This window comes from Vicugna pacos, chromosome 1, assembly GCF_048564905.1.
Source record: "Vicugna pacos chromosome 1, VicPac4, whole genome shotgun sequence".
NCBI lineage: Eukaryota > Metazoa > Chordata > Mammalia > Artiodactyla > Camelidae > Vicugna > Vicugna pacos.
The window spans coordinates 106,572,793-106,597,060 of NC_132987.1; the positions used below are offsets into that span (position 1 = coordinate 106,572,793).

Here is a 24,268-nt window from a genome sequence, read left to right on the forward strand (position 1 = left end):
TAGATAAAGCAGTTAATTTTATTTTATCAATGAAGGACTTCTGAAAGGATGATTTTACCAGAGACCAAAATATTATTAATATATTGTTTTTTAATTGTATGTTGCTTTAGGTAGTAAATGAGACAAAAAACATTTTATCTCAATTCCTTTGTAAAATCTATAATGTACAGAATTTGAAGAAGGAAATAAGCCAAGGAACAAGATTAAAATAAACTCATAAAACTGAAAGAAGCTCGAGATAAAACCTGAAATACTCTGCACACGTTTATAAACACATTGCTTTAAAAGGTGATGGCAAATGTGTTAAATGTGATAGACAGTGAAGGATGATGAACAGTGTGTTAAACTCAGCCTTCAGATACTTACAAGAATAGCTATGCTAGAGGAGTTTAAGATATAGTTTTTGGTGTGTTAAAATATAAACTTTAGAATCCTGAGATCTTACAGTTAGTAAAAATCCCAAAAGCCCTTTAGCCAAATTCTATTACCTGTATAAATAGCTCCACATGTCCCTGACCACTTGTCATCATATTCTGTTTGGAACTTGCAGGATCAGAATGCTGTCTACCTCATCCTGTTGTTACTGTGAGAAGCCTCCAGTGTTCTGGTCTCCCTAAAACGGAACACGGTTCCTCATCTGTTAATTTTACTTCTTGCTCTTGGCCAGTAAGACTGCCTAACCTCTTTTTTCAAAATAAAATAAAAATTTAAATACCTTAAACATCATCAGGTCTCATGTTAGTTCTCTCCACGCAGTGACAATATTCACTTTATCCTGCTTTGAGTCTTGAAGGTTAATCTCTTACCTTCAGACACACAAAGAACGGAGAGAAATATTTTCTTAAATCTCTTTTAATAATTAATCTTAGGGTTTTTGTAATTGAAAAAAATTTATATACAAAAAATGCCCAGATCTTAAATATAGAGTTCGCTAAGTTGTGACTTACGTGCATCATGGAAATGTTACAGAAACGACAGGCCAGTCAAGAAACAAGCACCACACGGAGGGTTGGAGTACTCAGATGTATTACGCCGGCGGGCTCAGAGGGGCTTCTGCTCCGAAGCTCTGAGCACCTCCAAGACGTGCCCATGAGGGTGAAGTACAAGCTTGGGGTATTCGGCCAATAGGCATGGAACAGCTTTAGCAGCATTATCATCACAAAAGTGGAGGCGGGGAGGCAGCAAACCAACATTCCTAAGCCAGGTATGTATCTTTGAAAATCCAGCTGGCTAGCAAAAAACATGAACAGCAAACCAACACTAATTAACCTAGATTTACAAGTTAGTCTAGCAGAACTCAGATCAGTATTCCAATATTTAGATTTGTGAGTTATCTTGCTAGCCCAGCCCAGCCTCTCCTTCACATTCCTAGACTTGTGAGTTATCTTGTTAGCCCAGCCCGGCTTTTCCTTCACATAACCACCAACCCCAAACAAGATGTGGAATATTTGCTTTGCTCTGCAAAGTTCCTTCGTGTATCACTTTCCAGCTGCTTCGTATACCTAAGAGGCAAACTTTCATCTGTTCTCTGTCATCAGGAATTAGATTAAAGAGGTAATAATTTGGCATCTGACAGGAAGAGAGGAAAAACAAAAAAATTTGTGATTGATGAAGATATGTCATTGTGAAAATTCCACAGAAAATATCAAAAGGTGATGTGAACGAAAAACACTGCAAACCCTATCAGCAAACAAAGAATGCTGAAGCCATCAAGTCATCAGTGGCTGCCGCCACCCGCCACTGAAGACAAGCCTGCAGCCCGGCCTCTGTAGCCACTCACAATGGTGCACCCCGAGGGGACTCAGAATAAGAAAGGACAAGATACTGGCCCTAGATAGCTAGGTGCTTGTCAAAGGGATGAATTCAGTGAGCCCAAATGTTTGCTTCCTCCCTACATAGAAAAGCGCTAAATTCTTTAACTTGAGATGCCTGGTTTTGTTTAGTTAACAAGTAATCTTTAATGTTCTGACTACCTGGTCTTTGTTGTTAAACTCCTATATATTCTAGCTCCTCCCCTACCTCTTTGGAGCAGGCCTTCAGAGCGACCTGAGAGGCTGTCATCCTGGGCTGAGTCCTCAGAATTGTCCGCATAGGTTGTGCATTTATTTCAGTCAATAATGGTTTCAGAAATAAAAAGCAAACAAACACCACCTCCTCTGGGTTTTTCTTACGAAGAGTAAGCCACATCGATGGAACAATTAATTTTTCCTAAGATGGATTTGTGATTTTTGATTGCCATGCCATTAAAAAAAAAAGGAGTTCGACAGGAGTGCCTGATTTTGCTTTCCTGTTAGCACTAACCATTGCTTCATGTCAACTTTTTCTTTCTTCACAGCTTTAATCACAAGATGACTGGTGCCTTGGTCACTGTCTTTGTGCAATGCCTTTGTTTATCTGTCACTGTACATATATATTAAGGTATTTACCCTAAATTTAGTGAAGATTTTACCCTGTATGTTGCATTTCCAAAGTGCTTGTGGTATATTTCTAGATGGCTCAGTCAGGAGGCTGAGCTATGATGGTGATAAAAGGGCAAGGGAACAATGTCCCTCCATGATGCTTCCCTCAGTAAAGTGTCTCCTGTGAACTAAAACTCTAGTCGATTTTCATTTCCTGTCTCTCAAATCCTCTAACTGTAGTTCATCTGGACCAACATCATCCTCATTTGAACCTTCTCACTTGAAATATTGCAACTGAGAATGAAAAATACTGCATAAGTAAGCAAACAATGCTGAAACCATCAAGTCATCAGGGGCTGCCACCACCCCCCAGTGAAGACAAGCCTGCGGCCTGGCCTCTGCAGCCACTCACAATGGTGCACCCTGAGGGGGACTCAGAATAAGAAAGGACAGTACTCTGGCCCTAGATAGCTAGTGCTTGTCAAAGGAATGAATTCAATGAGCCCAAATGTTTGCTTCCTCCCATACATAGAAAAGCACTAAATTCTTTAACTTGAGATGCCTGGTTTTCTTTAGATAACAAGTAATCTTTTAATGTTCCAACTACCTGGTCTTTGTTGTAAAGCTCTTGTATATCCTAGCTCCTCCCCTACCTCTTCAGAGCAGTTCCTTGGAGCGATCTCGAGGCTGTCATCCCGGCTTGAGTCCTCCCACCAAATAAAACATAACTCTGAACATTTAAGCTGCCCATTTATTTCATTCGACACAACAGTCTCCCAGCAACCAATGTCCCCAATGGATGATGACTTTTCTCTAATCTAAACATGGCACTTCTGTTTAAAATCCTTTAGTGACATCTTTTTAGTAAAATGATGATCACATTCCTAGCCCCCTGCTTTCTCTGATTGCACAATCTTTATCCTTCTCTTCATCCCAATCCTTTGACCAAATTACAATCCCTCCTATCATAGGGTTTCTGCACATGCTTTTCCTTCTTCCTTTCCCATGCCATCATGTTAATCCTATACTTCTTTCAGATAAGAGCTTAATAAATTAATACTTCCAAGTTTTCTCTAAGTCAAGTATCCTTATTTCAAGACCCATCTGTAGAACCCTCTTTGTTATACCAATGGTTGCAGTTGGTATTTTATTGTCATTTAATCACTTGATGCGTAGCCATCCCCCATCCACCTAAAGAAAGAGACCAAATTGTATGATTCATTTATCCCACTACCTGGCACAAGATCCAGTATGTAGTAGGAAGTTAATCAATGTTTATTGAATTAATTAATAAGCCTGTTCATGATTAAAAATAAAAGCCAGAAATAAGCCAGTGGTTATGGTGGTTTCTGATCAATTGATAAGTTGACCAAGAAAAGGATGACTATATAAACAATGTATAAGATTTGATTGAAACTGGTCAAAAATTTAGTTGAAACAACTAGAGTAAAATGTCTTCCCATTGCTTCACTTAGTAAAGCAGTTTATTGACTATCAATCAGAAATTTACTTTCAATAAAAAAGTTGATCAAAATATTTTAAATGTTTTACTCTTCCAAAGAGTATTGAAATACCAATTATTGGCTAACATATATTATTACCTGAACTTAAATAATATATACAATAACTGAATATCATCAACCACACAAGAGTTTTTAAAGAATAGTATACAATGAGCATAGATAAACATTGAAAGTCAAAATCATACTATGTAGACTAATCGCAGAATATGTGTATTTCTAGGAATAAAATGAGAATACTGATGGGGAATCAAATTATAAACATTGTTTTCCTGTTAAGATAATTTAATCACTTAAATGATGTTTAGAAGAGCCAAAGGAATGAAGCATTCAGCTAATATAAGGTAGACATAAGATGCAACTCTTCCTCCAAGAATACAGAATTCTACAACAGCAAAATATGGATCCAAGGAGTTGCCATAATAAATTTCTAAGTATTGAAGGACCCACAAAAAAAGTAAAAAAGAAGACGAAAAATAAACTGATTAGGAAGACTCTCTAAAACCTAAGTCATGTGATATAGATGCCATTCGATATAGATAAGGAATTCTCATCAAGGAACAGATTTAGTGGCATTTTAAAGATGTTTAACCTCTTAAAATAATGAGCTAAATTTTGTTGTTGCATGGGAGATTTAAACATCTTTATATCATTCGTAGTGTATAGAAGGAATATTAGTGTTGTCTTATTCTGTAGAATACCAAGAAAAGTAGGAATTTCAAAACATAAAAAAAACCCTAAATTCTCTGTGGCAGTGATGACCAGATGACTAGCAGTCTTCGTATTTAAGGACCAATATGAAAATCTCTGTACTCAAAGAGCTTTGCAGTCTCATACAGGAAACTGAACTTGTACACCAAAAAGTACAACAAAGAAATATAGACATTTCATAAGAGGTCTTCGGGCAAAGAACTATAAGAATTCAAGTGAAATTCATGTTCAAGTGCAGAATGTGAACATTTGGTTGAGCATTTCTATACAAACACAGACTTTGTTACTCAGATTTTTGGTGGAATGTCCTTATCATTGGAGATTTCCTCCATTAAAATAGTATCATCAAATGCCCAGGATATTTCTCAGAATTCTCAGGCAGCTCAGTTCTCTTCTGATGAATGATTAATCTCACCTGGGTTTTATCACTTGTAGCTGTTTTCATTAGCTCCTTTCTGTTGAAGAATTCACACATATTCTCAAATGCACATACCCTCGAGGTGGGAAAGTTAGACTCCCAAAGTTGAGTAGCTACTTGAGATAAAAATAAATGAATTATTGGTGTTTTTAATTATTTTGAGTATTTAAAAAGCATTGACAAAATGTGTATAACCATCAAAATGTTGACTGTGTTTATGTGTTTTAACATAAGTGGAAATAACACTCAAGAAACACCCAATGACCCCTCTATGTTTTATGGACATAAAATGATACCAACATTTAAGTCAACTAAACACTTTAATTTGTCTCAATTCTGCTTTTAGAGACTTTTCAAATGACAAAGACCAGACCAAACACTGAACTCTGTTTCTAGCCTTTGACACTCCTGATATATGAGTCATGCCCTGACAAGAAAAAGAAATCTACTCCTGTTCAATTTAAGAGAATGTGAACAGGATCCAGGGGAGCAGCTGGGCAGTTGTTACAGTCAATCACCCTTAGATATAAAGGAGTAAGTGGAGGAGACAATGTCAACAGAGCCTGGTGGGGGTTGGAATTATGAAGAAGGGTCACCAGGTTAGACCTGCAGATGTAGAAAGAAGAAGCTATTCCAGAACCTTAGCTGTCAAACAGAAGGGAAAATGGAAGAAATGCCCTGACTTACTTCTCCTCCTGTCCTCTGATTCCTTGCAAGTATCTTCTTTTAGTGGGACTAGCTGCAAGCCAGAGGCCAAGGGAGCCTGCTGTTGTACTCTGCAAGGGTCAGAATCCTACAGCACAGAGCCAAGATGAAGAACATGAAGAGAATGGAGGTGGGATGGGGAGGGGAGGGACAGATGCAGAATAACCAGCTTCCCGTTCCACAAAAATCCCAACTTACATAATATGTTTACGTACAGTAAATGTTATTCAAGGTTGTCCTCTCATTCCAGAGACTGCATCTCTCTTCCATTCCATTCCTACAACTCACTTTCACTCTTTTTTATTGTGCAAAATATTTTGTTTTCTACCTACTGTTTGCTCTTGATCTCCCTGCCTTTGCTCACTAGCCCAGACTTGTTCATACGTTCTGCTGCGGATCATCCACTCCAGGTCTACTCTTCGGCAATAAACAATCAGCAGTGACTTGGGACTTTGTAACACTTGCTTCTGTTCTACTTTCTTGCTTTTCCTAATTTTCTGTGGTGAAAGGGAATAGCCGTATAGGTATTTTTTTCCCACTGAGATGGATGATGCCATCCCCTACACCTACCCCACCACATGCACAGGTGCAGAAGTTCATATCAATTTTACTTCAAGTAGCATTTCTCTACGCTTGTTCCTTTCATTCTCATTGGTACTGGAAATTAACCAAACTTGAAAGATGAGCTTCTCAGACAGAGAGATGATAAAAACAGAGACAGTTCTGTAAAATAATATAAAAATCTACCAGTATATGGGCTATAATTTTGTACTATTAATTTAAGAATATCAATATTTTAATAAAAAGCATATACTTATTGTATATAATTGCTAATCTGCTGAATGAACAAAGAGTGGTCTCCCTTCCTGATAAGGTTGTTAGGAGTCAAATAAAGAGACTTTATTCCAGCTTAGTGAGGATCAGAGAAAAGCAAACAATATGATGAGAGTTTTTTTTTCAGCCAAAAAGCACCTTACTTAGGGAGTGAAGACAGTAAAAAGCAGGGATAGGTTAACTAACAATTTGATGATTCACACAAAGTGGTAAAGAAAGAGCTAAGGAACAGTCAGTTTGAAATACTCTCTGGTGTCATATCACTGTTTCCTTCTGTGTTAGTTTGGCTAATGTGAACTTCTAGGAAGAAAAAAAAAGCAGACTGATAATTCTCAAACACAATAGAGGTTTATTTCTCACTCACTAGTATAAATTAGATTTTCTGGGTTCATGGGTGAATTACCACCATGATCCAGGAAACTGCTTTTTTTTTTGTTTGTTTTTCCTTCATGTAGTTTTCCATTCCTTTTGGTCTTTTGAAATCTACAGCTTGCTAGTGAAGAATGAGGAAAGTTTTGCAGTGGCAATTCTAATAGTGTCAGTGATTAAACATTCTCCCTTCCATCACTGGGTGGAGCTCAACCACCACTCTGCCGCCAGTACCCATGAGGGGGCCTGTCCATTCCTAAAACACTGTCAGGTGACAATAGCACATAGGATGTTGATTCACATTCCATTGTGCATGTGCACTCGGTCACAAGGCCAAACCTAACTGCAAAGGAGACTGGGAAATACAAGCTAGCTATACTCAAGAAAAAGAAAAAATATTTTTTTCCCTCTAAATACTAGCAATTTCTATTATGTGGGGATTATAAGAATGAATATTTAAATATGTAACTTTCTAAACATGTATTTACCATTTTTGTTTCTCCGGTTTCAGTTTGCTCTGGAGTTAAATCATAAGATAAAAAAGTAAGCTGATTATTTTTACTTGTGATGATTTTAAATGTAGAAGTTTAATCAGGGTAGATTAAATTCAAGTAACTTGTCTTGCCTATAAATTTGGGTAATCCCACAGAGACAAAATTTTCTTCTTTGTTTTATTTTCAGACACACTTATCTATTTATATGTAATAGTGTTAAGAGCTACAATTATACAAAGGAAAAAAAGTAAATGTCTTTCTGCCTCTTAGAAAACTTGTTTTTATATGCTTACTGCTTCTGAAAACTTGAGCATCATTTTAACAGTCCCTCTTTGGAAAGCCATTTAAAGCCAATAAACTATTAATTGAAGTCTGGTTATTTCTACTAACCTCAGACACAGGGCTACACGTTGATAATATATTGGTAAGAAGCACATTTTTTTCTTTGCCCCACACAATGTTTATATTCTAGTATGATAAAACAGTGACTATCAATTGAGTACTTCCTACATTTTCACTTAATCCTCAAAAATAGAATAGGTACTATTACCTCATTTACAGAAACGAGGTCATTTAGATTCGAAGAGAAGTAACTTTCCAGTATCTCATGAGTTAAGAAAATAAAGATGGAACATAAACTCTAAAGTGAGAGCTGGTACCCCTCGAATCTCTTTATATCACATACAGCATGTGATAATTTTCATATGTAACTAACCACTGTGTTAAAAAATGATCTGTTCATGCAGTTTCCGTAGGAAGTAAGTGTACTTTAAGATTTAGTTTTGCATGTTTAATTTTCAATTATATCCTATATTAATTTTCAAATAAATTGTATTTTATGTCATGCATCTCACCTCCATATTCTAATAAAACTGTCTCTTTTCCTTGGAGGTAGCTTTTAAAATTTCTTTTTTGTTCAAAGTGGATACATTATTTACTGGCATTTTTTAAAACAATGAATAAACAGTGCCATCTTCTGTTGATGTTTTATTCAACAATTGGAAAGAAAGAATTGAAAGATTGGTTTAATACAGATCAGCAAAAAAAGAAGCAAATAATCTGAAGATTTTACAATCTTGGCATAATGTCCTACATCTTTGAACACTTCCAAAGAGGCTAATTATTCGAGAGGCCTCTTGGGGTAAAGACATGTTTAAAACAGTTCTGTGTGATTAATTATTCCACAGCTTTTGAATATCCATTCAAACAATGGAGGGAAGGGGAAGGATACAGAGTGAGACAAGTGACAGTGAGAGAATCACGCGGCAAATGTTTGTAGCAATTTCATGTCAGTGCTGTCCTACAAATAAAGGTAAGTAATTTTCTGTTTTTTTTAATACCGTTAGTTAACTTCCACATTTATCCATATCTTTGCAGATATATGTTTGATTGTGGAAAATTCTCCAATGAATTATTCATCAGAAGAAATGGTAGAAAATAGGGATTTAAAAAAAAATAACCTTTTAAGGTTCAGTGTGACCAAATACGTTTTATCTTCATGTGGTTCATAGATGTCAAATTTAAGGCAAGAGATGTAACATATCTTAAGTAACAATTAGTTTTTGATTTATTACTTGGCTAAGAAAACATATTTTTAAACACCTTGATATTTGTAAAAATGTATTTTCAAGTCCAACTTAATTTTCATCCATTACTCCCTTCTCAAAGGAGAAAAATAAACAAAATATTAAAAGAATTCTGTATCTCTAACTGTTGCCAGTTTGTGACCCAGGGCCATGCCTTGAACACATCTGCAGCTTTAGAAAATAACATTGATGTCAACTTGACAGATGGAGTGATCTCTGATGGAAAAAAACTAATTGCACAGTCAGGAAGTTATGAATACCTATCCCAATAATGCTACCGTCAATGGCATGGAAGTAATGGATGCAAGTGAGGAAGAATCTCTGTGCTTTTAGATAAACTAATTATGATATTAATTACAATTGCAACCTTAATTCTCCCTTGGGGTACTCCACGACATATTCAAAAGTTCCAGGGATTAGGACGTGGATGCTATTGCAAGGGGCTCTATTTTTCTGCCTACCACAGGCAAGTTATAACGCCATCAATGAAGGGTAGCAGAAAAGAGAGCCAAGATTTCAAATGTACTGATTCTAAGGCCTTGGCTCCATATCTAGATAGAAATATTTAGGAAGCAATAAGAAATTTAGATAAATTCATTGTTAGAGTTTTCTCCAAACTCTTCCCCATGTATAAGTATTGCTGCAATGACATAAATGCCCAGCTTTTAAGGACCGGCCTTCTTTACTCTCTGGTCTATGTGCATTAGATTTTTATCATTGCATAAAAATTTACCATAAAATTAGCACCTTAGAACAATAGCTATTTATTTATTTATTTATTTAGGGAAATTTTTTAAACACTTTTTTATTGAGTTATAGTCATTTTACAATGTTGTATCAAATTCCAATGTAGAGCACAATTTTTCAGTTATACATGAACATACATATATTCATTGTCAGTTTTTTTTCGCTGTGAGCTACCACAAGATCTTTTATATATTCCCCTGTGCTATACAGTATAATCTTGTTTATCTATTCTGCATATGCCTGTCAGTATCTACAAATTTTAATAGCCATTTATTAGTTTATGGCAGGTCAGAAGTCTAGCACTGTGAGGATTTGCTTTCTGCTCAAGATGTCATGAGATTGAAATCAAAGAGTCAGCTAAACTGAGTTCTCATTTATAGGCTACATGGAAAAAAAAAAAAAAGGACATTCCAAAGTCACTCCTGTTAGCAGAGTACAGTCCCTTGCCAGTTATAGGACTGTGTTGTCCATATTCATGCTTGCTGCAAACTGCATGCTACCCTCAGCTCCTAGCCGTGTGGTCACCTTCATCTTCAAACCAGCAGCAACATGTTGAATCCTTCTCTTCTTTGCTTTCAGTCTGTGACTTCTCTTCTGCAGCCAGCGGCAGAAAATGCTACGATTTTAAAGGGCTATATGCTTAAGTCAGATTCACCTGGATAATCTTCTCTTATGGTTAACGTCGCCCTACGATATAGGTTAATATAGAATAATCATGCAAGTACATTTCATCATAGTGAGTTTAAAGGATTATACAGATGTCTACATCAGAAGAGTGGACATCTTAGAGACCATCTTAGAATTCTGCCTACCTCACTAATCATTATTATTACTTCTGTCAGCTTGTCCTATAGCTCTCTCTAAACTTTGCACCTGAAATCTTGATTTTCATCCCCACTTCGATCCATGACTTTTTCTCATAAGACAATATCAGTATCTTCCTTCCAACTCTATCAGCCACATCTGTGAGCAAGAAGTTCTCTTGCCTTCTGCTGTGTCCCCCCATAGCACAGAGTGCTTGGCCAACCCTCACCCTCTCTTCCCGGGCACAGAAAGATTGCACATTATAGTTAGAGTCTTGGGTTATAGCCCCAAGTTTGGTGTTGTTGGTACGGTGTTGTTGGAACCTATAATTAAAAAAAAAAAAAAAGAATGAAAGAGAGCTGAGATTCTCTTTGGACCACGTTAGAGAGAAAATGGAGAAAAAGTGGAAGGAGAGATGGTAGGTTTAGAAGCAGAAGGATGAGGAAAAGGCAGGGGGAGAGAGGTAAAGGGAGGTAAGAGAGGCAGATACAACAATGTACCATCATAAAAAAGGATTTTAAAAATTAAAATTGCTTAGAGAGTCTGCTACTCTGAAACAAAAAAGTAAAATAAAAAAATCTGAACGCACATCTGCTAGTGCGGTAATGCACTGACACTCATTCGAGAGCATATGGTCATGTTCTCAGAGTTAGGCTGCTTGGAGTGGGTAACTCAAGGAGGCATTTTTCTAAAGGTGGCAGGGTGGGTGGGGCAGGGCAGAGGTGTTTGTTCTGAAAATGATGATAACTATCTGCACAAGTTATTTCGAGTTTTATGGAAAAGCAAGTCACACAGAGACAAAATATGAAGATGGAAGTGAGTAAACGAGTGACAGAGGGTGGAAAAAAATGAATGAACAAATCGCCAGCTCTCTCTCCCTCATGACAGTAACTTGCTAAGATGTGAGGGTTTTATTTTCTCCTTCGGAATCCGGACACCGTTTCCTTCCTTGATGAGAGGGCTTGTCAGAGTCAGGCTGGATAACAGTTTTAATTAGACAAAAAGGAAAAAAGAAAATCACAAATGCTGTGGAGAACACAGTTGCCGTCAGGTGTTCATGAATGGGAGACTTCCAGTTGTTCTCAATACGTGCACATGTAATAGAATCACTCCAAACCAGGACAGAGGCTACGTACCCAAATGCCTTGACTGTGCTAGGTGAAGAAAAATGCAAATGATGGAAATAATAACAGATAATTTTTAAAACGTTACTGAATTAGACTTTCATTTTGTTAATTTGAATATTTAATTGTCTAAGTGACAGGAAGCTGGCGGTAGATTCATAGCCATCCACTTAGCTTTATTTGTGAAAAGAATACGGTTATTTTACTCTGCAATTCTTGAACTGGAGAAGGGCAGGGGCAAGTAATGAGAAAATGGGGAGAACACAGGACTTCGATGTCCGGTTGAAACAAAAGCAAAGCTTGTCTCCTGATAGCACCACGTTTTTGTGTCTCAGGTGCGCAGTGCCGTGGCGTGGGTTATTTAATGAAATCGGGGAAGGAAGAGGGGCCTGGGTGACTCCAAACTGAGGAAGCAGATAAGAGGCCATGATGAGAAGGAGAGATTTGATGATATGGGTCATAAACATGTTCATTACTGATCTCCCAGTTAGGAGAAATGTGCCTCACTTTCCAGAGGGACTGAGTAAAGTGAAAGGCCAGCTCTTCAGAACAAGGAGGGTGTTATGACTCAGGCAGAAACCTCAGAAGGGCTGCCGTGAGACCCGCCTGGGACTGATGGACAGGGATCCTCATCAGAGAAGGTCTGCAAAGCCCAGCATCAATTGCCCACGGTAGCCTGAAAGACAATTTATAACATCTCTGAAAAGGAAATTTCCAGAACCCTGGAAGAAGAAAGTTCCCTTGTTTTAATAGTTTTTAATTAACTGCACGTATCCATGAGTCCTTTCCGAGTGGAGCCGAAAAGGGTTGTTTGAGCAGAGATGGTATTTGGTTTGCAACCTCCTTGAGAGACTGCATTGCTCTCCTATTAGAATTATTTTTCTGGAATGAAAGATCATTTTTTTTGAAAAATCCCTGTGGGTATTTTTCCTCACTCACCAAGAAATGTCATTTGTTAGAGCTACAGGAACTTATTTTGTAGTGTTTATGTGCAGTCATGTATGTTAAAAAAATAGACATTAGTTGCTCTGTGAAGTGTGACTTGACCAAGCTTCGGGGTCTCATCTTTACATTTGCAACAACATTCTGAGCAGAGGAAAGAGATGAACGAAGTAAAACCAGTTATCTTGCCTCGTTACATATTACTCTGTAGCCCCTAAACCTGATTAACTTGCTGTCAACTGTATTGGTAGAAAGAAATGTTTCAAAAAGAGAAATCATGTAGACACTGATGGATGGAATAAAGAATACATGATCATATTGTTTCCAGTAAAGAAAACTTGTGGCTTTGGATAGTACAGATATAAAAATTTTCTTTTACCTTTATTTCTCGCCAAGCACTACCCCATCAACCAGAAAGCAGAGCTTCTGCAGCAAGCTCTGGTGGCATACTGCCCTTCGAATAGTCCTCCTGTGGTACGTGAGTTGCATATTTTAAAATTACAAACCAGGCTTGCTTAGGAAATTGCCTTTACATATGATGAAAACCTATGAAAGCAAATTGAAAAAAAAATTTGTTTTTCTCATCTTCTGAGGAAAATTAGCAGAACATTTAAAGCCTTTATTTGTGAATCTCATCACACCATTCTGATTGAGCACGTCTGTGAAGCTAAAATCATGGCCTCATGGGTAAAATCTTATGTTACCAATGAAAGAAAATTACAATTCTTTATTTATGAACTGATCCATTCTCACATGAACCCTACTGAGTATAGCACGAGTTTTTAAATTTATACATTTATAACACTTGCTTTATTCTTGATTTGAACATTTTCTACAGATTGCAAAAATTCATAGCTTTCAAATCTTTAATAATGAAAGTGTTTTGAAATGCTGGCATTAGGTGTAGACAAACTTTTTGCCAGTGTGGGAAGTGCTGATGTTTCTATAAAGTAAAATTAAAACATATGCACTTATAAAGTTTTTTAAGGAAAGAAGTACGCATTCTGACATTTATATCATCAAAAGTCACTTGCAATAAATTAGTCATCAGGTATTAGAGTAAGAAAAATAAAGTAGTTTTGCTTCAAACTGAGAAATAAAAAATAATTTAACAAGCATATTAAAAATTAAAAGCCACAATCATAAAAAATAAATGGCTCTGACTTCACATTTCCAAAACTAAACATGCAGTGAGGTCTACCTTGACGTTTTTAAGCTACTAAAATCAGGAACAAATATTTACTGGGCACCCTGCCAGGCATCTGAGAATCTAAGTCCTCTTAGAAGCAGAAGTCAATATGAGACCAATTGTGTAAAGGTTCTATTAGGAAAATAACTGCGAAAGAAAATAGAGACTCAAGGAAAGCTGGGGGAAGCATCAGACCCCAAGGCAAGTCTGGTTCCAAGTGGAGAAGAGAGGAAGAGACAGTCTGACATGCAGTCTAATGAATGTTTGACAAACAGGTCAAAGATTTTTTGAGTCAAGATCAGCTGACAGTGGAATCCCATGTTTCTCAGGAAAGGGTCTGCCTTTGTTTCCTTGCTTCACTCAGTTATAAACAAGGACCACCTTGTGGAAGGAAATTCCTTGGCACACTTGCAGGAATGAATTTCAGAGCAAAGCAGCTGGGGCTCTGTGTCAGTTTTGCTTCTGTAGCAGGAGCTCTGAGAAACTCCTTCTCATTGGCCATCAGGAGAATATTCCAGGCGTGACACAGCAAAACAAACGAGTCAGCAACAGAATACGTTGCCTCTCTGCAGGAGCCTAGAATTGACTTTGAAGCCTGCTCTGATATTTCCCACTAAAAAATAAATAAATAAATACAAATCTTTCTTGAGCTTTTATTCCTACCCTATTCCCATCCGATTTCTCTGCTCACCTTCCAAAATATACATCATACTTCAGTCTTTCAATGCCAGGAATTCCATCTTTCTTCTTGGGACTGTCAGTGAGAGCAGAGCATCTCCCAACTTCCATTATTCCCCGTTAATTCATATTTTTGGTGGTAGACACGATGCTACATAGCACAGGCGTTTGGATGGGAAGAGGCTGTGAAGGAGAGTTGGGGAACATGACAGAAGCACGTGTCCTCATGCTGCTGAATATCCAGCAGATCAGTGAGAGGAGTGGACAAAAGTTGGGAAGCATTAGAGTAGACAAGGAGTGACAGAATGGAAAAAAGTACTTAGTATCAAGAAAAAGTCATAAGTAGACATTGAAACATCTGGGCTCTAATCCACCTTGGCTATTTACTAGCTGTGTGATTGTGATCAAAAGCTAAACTAGTTAATACTTGTGTTAAATAGTTCAGAAAGTAATTGCGACCTAGAATGAACAAATATTTGTAAAATAACAGGAAACTACAAGTGCTATGCAAATTAAACAAATGTATTATATAGTATCTTACAATAATAAGTATTTACACATATTATTATTAACTACAAATTTATATTCCCACAAATGGTACAACTTAATTATTTGGTAAACAATGTAAATGTTTTGGGTAAACTCATTCACTCATATTTATTACAGAAGTGCAACTCTAACTTGAAATTGTTAGTTCATGTAAAAAGAGGTTTGTTTCAGGTATAGATAGATGCAGGATTAAAGTAACATTGTCACGACTCTGCCTCCTTTTCTCAGTTCATCTTATTATGATCTGTGCTGCTTTTTTCATATTGGACTTTCTATTCCTGTTGCAGATAAACTTTCTGCACAACCAAGAAGGATGACTCCTGGAAATTTTACCCTATTTGTTTATAGCTAATGATGCAAAATGAAGACAGTATCCCCATCATTCCCAGCAGGAAAGTTCACAGGATGATTTTTATTGGTCTACCTGGATCCTAGTGCCCATCTTTGCATCAGTGACTCTTCCCACAGGGAGGCAGTGTTATAATTGGCCTCACCTGGCTTAAATGCTCAACTTGGATGCCTCGCACAACAAAATACAAAGAATGACCATCTTGCAGGAACACAGATGAGATAAAGTCCAATGAACCAGTGAAAGAAGGCTGAGGAATTGATAGCTTAGTTTCAATTGCTGAAAATGAAAAAAAAAAGCCACTTACGCTATTTATAGTGTTGGAATTAGAAGAGAATTGGAAATTTGGCTTGACAGAGCAAATTCTGACAGTTTCAAACCTGCACAAGCACTGGGAATCTGGGAGAAAAGTGAAAGGAAAGGAAATTGGGAGGGTGTCGTGGCACAGGAAGGTGCACGTTGATATTGTGTCTCCAATTTTTGTACTAGTTGATATCTGATGTTTCCCTGAAAATGTCTTTATTAATTAAGGATGCTATAAAATTCATCCGGGTTTTCCCAGCTCAGGCAAGTCCTACATCTCCAGGCCAGGTGGTATACTTATCAAATTCCTCTCCTATGTGGGAGGAAATAAAGAGGAACAAAGAAAAATCAAGAAGAAATACAGTTGTACTCATGTTGAACCCCGTATTCTATCACTATCCTGTGTCCTCTCTATTTTTCCAAAAATTTTCTAAATCTGATATAATTGAAAGAGCATGGATGTTTTCAATGCTTAGTTTTCGTGAAACATATAAATAAGCCAATAAAAATGAGTACCCAACTGCTTAAAAAATAGACCACTTTGAGTACTTTCTGAAGCGTGATGGCAGGTAGAACTTCTTCTTTTTGACAAATTCTTATACTTTGTCCCTTCTTTTCCTTACATAGTCCAGTGTTCATTTCTATAGTGATGAATATATTATATTCCTCAAAGCAGTTTTAACTCTAATCAAAGAAGTGGGAGTGTTCCAAGCAAGAAATTACAGTAAATCTTAAGTACATGTTGGTCTTTACAGCATGCTCACTCATCCATTCAGGGGACTAACTACTCATTTTGTTGTATTTTCCAAATTTTCCCTCTGAAGGCCACTGAATTACAATGATTTGACACACATTTCCTTTCTAATGTTCTCATTAACTTAGCTGGAAATGAAATACTTGTAGACCTCAGGATAAAGAGAGTCATGTATTTTAAATGTAAGTAATTATCAAAGTTTGAAATAGAAATACTTCACCTTTTTAACCACTTCATTTACTGACTAATTACTAGGGAACTTGAGTAGTGTCAGACCACAGAGAAAAGCAGTATTTGTTAAAAGAAAAAAAAAAAAAAAAGAAGAAAGAAAGAAAGAAAGAAATTTCTTTTCAGCTTTTAAAACTTTTTTTCCTGAGATTTTGAGTTTTTTTCTGGAAAAAGAAGTAATGTTTAATGTTAGGGCAGAATGAACCAAAATCTTTATTCAGATTTACTGTCAAAGGCAACTTAATAAAGGGGAAAACACATTAAATGATTTTAATGAGATGTACACTGAGGGAGGGATGGATGAAGGAACCCATGGGTCAATGAGATAAAGCTTGCTGCTCCAGGGTCCCTTCATCTGTTCCACCTGGGGCTGCTTGCACCCTCTTTCACAATCAAATGGCAGGTTATTGAGACCCTCTCCCGACCCGTTATCTCTGCATCGTGGGCCCAGCTCTCATTCTTCTCTGCAGAGGGACTGCACATCTCACTCTGCCCTGACTTTCAAGACAGCACAAAGGACAGATGCTGGAGGCTGTCACATGGAAGTCTGACAGTCCTTAACCCCTACTGATGTGTACTGAGGAAGGTCCCTGGGTTGAATTTTAAACTTCATTGAGCCACTGACATCAAAGCAAGTTAATCAATCATTATCATGTCTGGTGTAATTAGCATAGTAAGTATACAAAACTCACTTGTCTGTCCTATATGTATTAAAAGTTAGGTATAATCCAAATTGTAGATAAAACCAAAATTTGAACTAGCTTACAATTTGGTAATTCCTCAGAAGATATATTTTTATTATAGTCTTCCGGGGCTAATAGAATAGCCACACAGAATGGTATATTTTGACCTGATTTTTAAGGAGGTAGACTGATTTTGAGCAAATGTGGTGTCAGCTAATGAGAACAGAACATGCTTTAGCCGTTATTTAGTATTTAATTCATGTTGCTGTATATCCAAATTAAGATAGGTAAAAGACAATGTTAACAATATTCAATAAAAAGGTTATACTGGAGAATTGCTATTGGATATATAACTGTGCAAAGACAGTATTTATTACAGCCAATTGATACTCTGATTGGTGTTACATAGTTGCAGAATAGTCTTCACTCAATTTAAGTTATACTGTTTTATATATATATATATATATATATATATATAACAGTATATATATATAACAGTATGTATATATATATATATATATACTGTTATATACAGTAAAAAAAATTATTCCAGAAGACAGTTATATCAATATTTGTTACAAATGATACATAAAATGAGAAGCATAAATAAGCTGACTGCACACAACTGTACCTTAGAAATCATCATTATCATCCTCACCATTGTCACCAACAGCAGCAGCACATCACAGTCATGATGCCCGAGCTCACCACGTACACTCACTGCATACACTAAATACACATGCAGTACAAGTGTTTCATTAATATCATCAGTAACTCTTTGACTTGTGTTTCATTAATTTCACTCTAAATATAAGAAAACAGGAATTGGAGGGATTAAGGAACTCATCTCAAGACACAGCTAGAAAATTCCAGGCACTAAGATTTGACTATAGGTCTCTTTTATTCTAGAATTCTTGTTATCGACCTCTACCAGCCATTCTACAGCTTCTTTTAGGAACTCACTTGACAATCAAGACATTCACTTGATTTTACTGGCATTTTTACGTGACCCTGTTGTTTTCCTTGCTTGGACAGCCTTCCGTGGAAATGCTCTAACTCCTCACTTCTACAGTCTACTGATTTTCTCAACTGTGTATGAAATTTAGATTCTGAATTCCTCACTTAGGAATTAGGTCAATTTAGCTGAAATGGGATAGTAGAGTCTTGGCACATGAGTTTTACTTTTTCTGTTTTTTCAGAGTATTATTCCTGCCACATCATAAGTGGATTTCATTCCTCACTTTATGCAAATCATCATCACCCAAATCCAACATATTGGAAGACTTGAAAGTTAAATACTGCCTGAGACTTTGAGACATGAAAGTCAGTTAGGTTTGTCCTACAAAGAACCCATTCTCTAGGGGCCACATCATTTCCAGATAACTTAGATCCTGTTACTAAAATATATGAACCGAAAGCGAGGGAAATCAGGAAATAGCTGGCTCAAGATGTACAAAGGGCAAATCTCATTAGAAGGATTTACAGTCCAATTACATAAGTTCTAAGAGACTAGCCAAATTATTGAGGCTATTCATATTATTTTACTAGAGCAGAATGTCACTGTATTGGATAAAAGAATTATTAGCAAGACCTTGAAAGAACAGTTAGAGATCTTTGTTCTAATATGATTTGATTTGTTGGTAAAGTATTTCCTAAAGCCAGTAACAATTGTCATGGTTTATGATAATGTTCTCTTTTTTTCCTTTAAATTCAAATCTTAAACTAGACTTTTGAATAAATACAAGTGGGATTAATACTAATGCACTTACTAAGTGAGGATAACATGCGTTTTTATTTTTAATTGTTTTAATGATTCACATTTTATAAAGAAGTACAACTCTCCAGAATATTCTTTTACAACTAGATATTACTTTTCTGCATAAAGCATGAAATAATGAAGCACTCAAATGATAACATTTTACTGCAAATCATCAACCAACTAAGCTCTTTTCATTGCTGTTCTGACTGAAATTTATATATAGCAGAGAGTAAAACTGAGAAAGCAACATAGGAAAAAATCTTTACTTCGGAGATTACAAATAGCATTTTTCATTTTAAACTTAAACCTTTCTCTTGCATTTGAGCTAACAGTCTTCCAGTTTAGCAAAAATAATGGGGGTGGAGGAATTGATGAGACAGGATAGTTAAATCTCTTAGGCTATGTAGACATGTCTCTTGAGAAATTAGAGCATATTATATATGGAAATGTTTGACTGTTAATTAGGACTGCTGCAGAGTTCTGAAATAAAGCCTAGATAAGGTGTCTGAAACTCCAGCTTCTATTCTCAGTCAACTTCTGACTCACTATGCAAATTTTAGGATCCTCCTTAATGCTTTCTTATGCTTCTTTTCTCTAATTTCATCCACAAAGAAGAATTAGCTCTTTTAATTATATGCTTTTTTTTTTAAAAGTAGGAATGATAATCAGTTCATATGCACACTGATTCATTCATTCAAAAGTGCTTTTAACTAAAAGCCCATGAGAATCAGTTCCTTCTTCCAAGTGCTAATAGAGCATGTGAGTCAAGACTCCCTTCCAGGGGAGGCTCGGGGGAGGCAGAGAGATAGACAACACATGAGTTAAAAAAAATACAGACTTGTGGTTACCGGGCGGGGGCGGGGGGGTAGAGGGTGGGAAGGGATAGACTGGGATTTCAAAATTGTAGAATAGATAAACAAGATTACACTGTATAGCACAGGGAAATATACACAAAATGTCATGATAAATCACAGAGAAAAAAATGTGACAATGAGTGTGTATATGTCCATGAATGACTGAAAAATTGTGCTGAACAATGGAATTTGACACAACACTGTAAAATGATTATGAATCAATAAAAAATGTAAAATAAATAAATAAATAAATAAATAAATAAATGCATATGATGTTTCTGCATTTTGCAGTAAGATTGGATTGTAGCAAGATTGGAATAAATCAGGGCTTTGAAATAGAATGACTGGAAATTGTTGTATTCTTTTGTTAGGAAAGGTCTTTCTGAGAAATTGAAAATTGTGAAAAGACATGAATTTTAGAGGATTCAGCATGTCCTAAATAGAAGACAAAGCCAAACAGAAGAGGTAGGGATGAACGTAAATGTTCAAGAAACACATCACTCCCACTTCAAGCCTGACCAACAAGAATTCTTACAGACGACCCTCTGTTTTCTTTTTCCGGGCTAGATTTAATCAAGCAACGGCACCTCTGAAAGTTGCCTGTTGAAGCTGGAAGATTCAGGTTTTCGAAGTGCTTGGGCTATTTAATCACCACTAGAAGCAAACTACCATATAACCACGAAGATTGGTTTTAGATTTTATATGAGGAAGAAATAAGCATTTCCTGCACTGCTGCAGTTTTGAGACGTATCCCTCACATGGGCCAGAATCACCTAAACTGATAGAATCAAGCCTTTGGGTTTTGTTTTAAATGAGGAGAGGAGGTACTGATTTCAAACAGGTACAATGAGTGATTTGGTTTGGGTTGTCAAATTACCACTCTGCTGTTTGGGAAGTGATTTGTGAAGGAACCAAGGCAAGAAACCATCAGGAGGAGAACAATCAAGATCTGATGGTGGCTTGTGTCAGGGCGGTGGTCCTAGAAATGGAAGCAAGTGAACACAGTACAGGTGTATTTGAAGGTAAATACGAAGGGCCTGGAAGATGGGCAGGATGTGGAGGTGACATATAACAAAGTAGTAAAGGATCCCTTGACTCTCATTTTTATGTTTAGAGCAATGAGATGGATGTTGGCTTTAATTTTTAAATGGGAAGACAGCAGAAGAAGCCAGTAAAAACTTATTATCTGAGGGCTTTTGTGGCATGTGGGGCCAGGAAGTGAGAGCAGATCAATACATCTCTGTGCTGTGCTCCATCCGCAGATATTTCCTTGAACTCTGTGCTCTGGGGCTTGGGGTGAGGGGAAAGAAAAAATGAATTGTTGAGAAAGAAACTGCAAAATTTTAAGTGAAATGACACCTAATGCTTTTCTTAACTTAGTGAAAATATGTTGTTTTTTTCTTGTTTAGTTGCTCTTCTGTGAGACAAGTCTCACTCAAGAATAATTTAAAGTGGTAGATCGATACAGAGAGACATTTTTTAAATGTTGTATTTGAGTTTTCTATCTGAGAGTATTCCTTTATGTATTCACTAAAAACTGTTCGAATGCTGACTATATGATCACCGTTATGCAAAAAGCTCTTGAAAAGGAGTGAATCTCTTTCATTCTCAAATTGTCGAGGCAAGAAGAGGTTGACTGCAGTGTTCATTCCGTGATGCTTCAGGGATAAGAATAAATATTTTGGAATGTAAACCATAGTGAAGCTAAGATGTTTCTTCAGTAGGGAGGGTGTCTGAACAGATCCAGCTTCCTAAGAGTAAAGAGGAGAGGGAGAAAAACTGCAGATATGCAGGAAAGACGCTGGCTCTTACCCACGCCAGAAGCTTCTTCCCAGCAATTACAAGAGCACAGCTCGAGACTCAGAGAGCTTGAACCAGAGGATTGATCTGAGCACCTGGACCACCGGAGAGCCAACTGCGCTCCTACCAAAACCTGGAAGCTATGCCTTCAGAAGAGTTCAACAAGGCAAGATGACTTCTTATCCCCATGACAATTCTGAATCATGAAATTGGATATTTGAAAGATTATTTTTTCTTGCAGCATTGGCAGTTTCCCTATCTACTCTACAGATTAAATTATAATGACTTTTCCCCCGAACTTTAAGTTTGAGAGTTTACACAAGTAAGGAGCGTTTGGATGTCCGAAGTACATTTTCTGAGATGCAATTATTGTGAAGATGGCTAAGGGGAGTGTTTCTTGATAACTTATTATTTGTGAACTGACAAAGCCATGTTTTAGTGGTTCTATTTTTAGAGGTGATAATTACTTCTCAGTCTTTCTCTCTCTCCTTCAGTTTATCTGGAATCTGGCTTACTTTAAAAGAAATATCATGTTAAGTTAAAGAGAAAAGAGTGTGAAGTCACTTTTTAGAAAATACATTTATACATTTTCTGAATTTATAAATTTTAAGTGCCTCCATCTATATTGAGGTAACATATTTTCCTAATTATTATTCAATTTTTCTAAGCAGAAGTAACCTTAAAATAAGGGAAACATTTATTCCCCATGCCCTGTTTTGATGCTCTTTTCCCTTGAATAGTCTTTCGATGTGTCTGATAACGTCAAGTTGGTGGGAATCCATGTGTGGATGCTTCTAGACTTACCGTAAGTGTCCCAAACATTATGCTATTAGGAATAAGAGATACCCAGGACGTTTTATCTGCTTAGTCCCATGTCTTGAATTTCTTCTCTACCCTGCCCTAAAATACGCATTCCTGACTTCATTCCATGACTCTTTTGATCCCTGGATGACTGATGTCTTTTTACTGCTTTGGATTCGTCTTATGTCTAGAGTTATTCATCCTGGCTTGAACAGATCAGTGACTGCTTGTTTAATCTTAGCTTAACCCATTTTGGCTTCTTGCTTCTGTGGCTGGCCTGTGTCCCGTATTAGAAAGCCTCTTGGCTAGACGTTATCTGCCAAGTCCAAGTCTATCATATCTTACCATTCCCAAGTTCTGAAATGCTTGTCTCCTGAATATATAGGGCTTTCTTTCAATTCTGCATTTTAACAGAGACAGCCCTTGCCAAGAGGAGTATCAGTTTATCCAGGGTTCTATTCCTTCACAGCCCTAGTTGTTCCCAAGGGATAGAATTCTTAGTTTAGCTGCTAATGATTGCATGTAGGATCAGAGCGTTTGGGAGTCTGAATGGACCTTAGAGTTCCCGAAGTTCAGCTTGTTCCTTCCAGAGAATTAGAGTTATCCTCAGTCATACATCTTATTAGGACTAGAAGTAGGTCCAAAAAGTAGGATGTATGAGTTCAGTCTCTTTCTGTTTTTCTACAATTATTCCACTGAAGGATTATGTTCATTTACTTTGATAGTCACATTTAGTCTCCAAAGTGGTGAATATAAATCAAGACACATAGGAATTTCTCACATAGCAGTGGTTGAGTGGAGCCTTCCTCCTGTCTTCCAGACATGTGGCAGCCTGCTTCCTCTACTCATATTCTCCCAAGTATCTGTGACGTGGATCAGCCCTCAGCAAAACGCCAAAGTCCACAAGAGTTATCGTGGCTGTCCTATCACTTTTGTGTGCTCAGTTCCTCTTTGTCCTCTGGTCGTTCCCTTGAATAAAACTATTATCAGGCAAAGGTCTGATCTCAATCGTGAACATCCTGAGAAAGGATATAAAGCACCTCCTGACTGTTGTCAGATTGAAGCAAATCTAATAGGCTGTTAACAGGATCGTATGTGCTCCTGTTGAACATAAACAGTATCACAGAGGACCAGTGTCAGACAAAGCCGTTGTGTGTTGGTGACGATCAAGACACAAAGACCACTCCGTAATTATATTTAATCTCACACGAACTGAACGCTCCAGAACAGTCTCAACCACCAAAGTGACTGACTGTCTCCCTCTGCTGGCTAGCCTGAGGGACTGCTCCTTGTTGACCAAATAAAGCTTGAACCTTGGCCCCATTCCATTTCCTTTTCCTCCTAGATAATAGTTGACACAAAATCACTTAATTGCTTCCATTTTCAGACAGCAGCAAATACAGGAAAAACTATAGTTCTTTGAAATAGTCTCAAAATATCCTTTCACACGCTGAAATCCTCTAACAAGCCATTCCTAACATCAGCTACTGAGATGTTAAGCATGAGGTATTCATAGCAGGTTGGATTCTGCAGGAACAGAGGTTGAAAAGAAATATTTGTTAGAGATTAACAACAACAATGAAAAAGAGATCATTAAAAAAAAAAAGGAAAAAATGAAGGATGTAGGATTAGCCAAAAAAGAAATTGAATTACGTTGCAGGATGACCA

General features: G+C 37.0%; 1 long non-coding RNA gene across 1 annotated transcript; it reads left to right on the plus strand.

Annotated features, from left to right (window-relative positions):
* Window positions 1–578: 578 nt before the first annotated feature.
* Window positions 579–20,464, plus strand: LOC140699855 (uncharacterized). The gene is made up of 4 exons (XR_012078146.1): window positions 579–666; window positions 970–1,204; window positions 8,638–8,762; window positions 20,371–20,464. It is a non-coding gene; the product is annotated as an uncharacterized lncRNA (long non-coding RNA).
* Window positions 20,465–24,268: the final 3,804 nt, after the last annotated feature.